The 3,157-nt window shown below is 24.5% G+C and overlaps 1 pseudogene; it reads right to left on the bottom strand.

Moving 5' to 3' along the window:
• Window positions 1-331: 331 nt before the first annotated feature.
• On the bottom strand, window positions 332-1,913 carry LOC148936753 (uncharacterized; annotated as a pseudogene).
• Window positions 1,914-3,157: the final 1,244 nt, after the last annotated feature.

Genomic DNA, 3,157 nt, shown 5'->3' with positions numbered 1-3,157 from the left:
AGGTATAATAACTTTTTGTTTAAAAATAAAAAATCTTTCATGTATACGGCGACGCAGTTGTGTCAATGAGCGATTATCACTTCTTATTAAAGGTTTTATTTTTTCAAGAGTATTATCAAATGGAAAAGCAGTAATTTCATTAAGAGAATATTGCATATTAACATTGCATATCGGTTAAATGAACAAAATTATATGTAATATCTGACTTTCTTTGCCATACAACTGATATGCTGCAACAAAATAATAAAGAAACAGTTTTGCATGTTCATTATATTTTATAGCTATTTCTGGAGAACACGGTATGCGGCAAGCTATATGCAATAGTAAAAAATGTTTATATAAGTCTTCTGCCAAACATTTTTTTATAACAATTGGTCCGCAATATAATAGAAAGAAACGAAATTCGGTAGCTTTCCATTTTGCTATTTCAATAATCGCAGTACTTCTTTGAAATTCTTCTGGTCCCTAACTGGTTACCTAATTTTGTAGTTTGAGTAAATTTTGCGCAAATTTGGCAACATTATTGAGCTTTTGTGCTGATTTATTATTAAATCAAAAATCCATAAACATCTTCTTCAGTATACCGAGACAACATAAATATATGAAATCACGTACAAACATCGTCACCATATTTATTTCAAATAATAAGATGAACCTGATGTTCCTGTATGATCCTGTAGGATCTTCTTTATTACGAAATACTTGATCAGCTCGCTGACAGTCATTATTTAAAGGCTAAATAACACGTTTATTTATTCTTATTTCAGGAACATTACAGTGTTCGTAAGCATGATATCCTTCATGGTTCTTAATACATTTAATTACAGAACGCGCTGATCTATCACATATAAATGCTTTTATACGAACGTGAAAATGCCTTTTATTTTATTAAAATATCTTCATGATTAAAATACCTTCATGATTAATCATTTCTTCGATAAAAGATTCAAAATATTTATGTATATCAGATGGTTTGTGATTGGCACAATATATTGCTACGAGCAACGGTTCATATACATCAGGTTGAAAATATATTTTGCATAAGATTGGCCATAATTGTTTGCTATTAGAATTAAAAAGCGGAACACCGACGATATTAATAGCTCTATTTTGTATATTAATAATAACTGTGATTTGAAGATATCTAATTATTCCAAAATAGACAAATTGATCTTCTTGATTTCCTTCAGAAATGTTTTTAATATAATATTCTGCAAACATTATTTTCAAAAATATATTTTTGATGTCTTTGGAAAATCAGGCAAACTCTTTTTTCATAATATTTTAAGCAAATCATCGAGATAATTTTATTTTATTTTATATTTTAAGAGTCCATTGTCGTAATAAAGATATATCAATAATTTGTTCCTGTAAATGCTTATTGCTAATTGTTTTAATTCATTATATTTTACATTACTATTATTTTCATCAATATACATTTCAGTAGAATTATTTATATTCCAAAAGATGTTTTCAGAGAGTTTGAATAAGATTCTTCGTCTTCATTGATAGATAAGATATCATCACATAATTCTTCATGAATTTACAGTTGAATTTTACAGTTTATATCGTGTGTATTTAAATCAATTTTTTTGAAGACTTATGTATATTCGTATCGTCGACTTTCTCTAAATTTAATTTGTATTTAATTGAAATTTACGCCATTTACGAAAACATTGCACGCGCATTTGCATTAATAAACGTCTTTGTTTCTTAACAATGTCTCTCATTATAAGATATTAATTTATTGTATATTGTAAAATATTGCGTTACCATAAGCGCGTTAATTCTTATAAAATTAAATTAAAAATTAATTGTATGTATCTTTATACCGATTTTCACGGTTACTGTTTACTAATCATTTTGTCTTTCATATCTTAGCAACAAGTATATACTGCATGTTTCATATTAAAAAATAACGAAACAAATGTACATACAACATTATGGAAGAAGATAAAAAAGACCTTAAATGTATGGACAGTATATTTGCATCTGAAAAAATGTTATTTTGATTAATATTAAAATTATTTTGTAATTATTATTATTGTTGTTATATTATTATATGTAATTATTATATGTAATTATTATATATAATTATTATTATTGTTGTTATATTATTATATGTTATTATGTTATTATGTTTGTTATGTTATTTTGATTAATATTAAAATGCAGTTTTTACAAAAATTTAGAATGCATTGCTTTCTTTCAAAAAGATTTCTAATATAAAAATATTTCGGAATATCAATTACAGAAGAAAGAAAAGATATTAAATTATTTTTACAGTTATTTATACAGATATTTTATTTTATACAAATAATACATATTATTATATATCACTTGGGTTTAGTAAATGTTTCTTATAATACGCAATTTTTATAGTATGATATAACTTGGCGCCAGTTATTGATCAAATCTTTTATACAAATAATAATGACGACGTTTCTTAAAGTTAAAAATTTACGAATTGGACTTTGCGTAGCAATATCTCCGCTTATAGGGCACGTATGTACTCTTTTCTACTTTTTTTAAAAAGATAATTTTGTAATAATAAATATAATACATCAAATAACTTTATGAGTTTATGTGATAAATAGAAAGTAAAATTAGTTTTAAAAATTATGTTGAATAAAATGATTTGTTTCTTATGATACATATAGTAATTCGTGCAAACAATTTGGTATTCCTCTGTTGGTACATTTAAGATGCTATCTGTAATTATATGACAGACTTTTATTGCTAAACAAAAAGAATTGAACAGCATTATAAAAATTTCTTTTATAAGAATTATTCACATATCATATATCAAGTTGTCTCTTAACATATTCCTAACACTTGATGTGTTGTTCACTCTTTGTTTCGCTCAAGAGAAAGATCAAATAAATTTTATCGATATGATAAGTATCTTTGGAACATCTTTCTTCTGTTCGCTTTCTGATAAATAATTCAACCTATTGTTAAATCATAAATATAGAAATGTCCTATATAATAAAACATTGCTATTAAAATTTCGAACAGCTTTTGCTTTACGATGTTTTAGTAAAAATTGAATAAAAATTACAAACAAATAAGAATATATTATTTATGAATTACAAAATTGTCTATTGTTTACAATATTATTGCTATGTAAAGTATTTTCTATTATAATTATCTTATA

Source organism: Pogonomyrmex barbatus, unplaced genomic scaffold, assembly GCF_055798465.1.
Source record: "Pogonomyrmex barbatus isolate J1 unplaced genomic scaffold, ASM5579846v1 scaffold2, whole genome shotgun sequence".
Classification (NCBI taxonomy): Eukaryota; Metazoa; Arthropoda; class Insecta; order Hymenoptera; family Formicidae; genus Pogonomyrmex; species Pogonomyrmex barbatus.
This window is presented reverse-complemented; position numbering and strand designations above follow the sequence as displayed.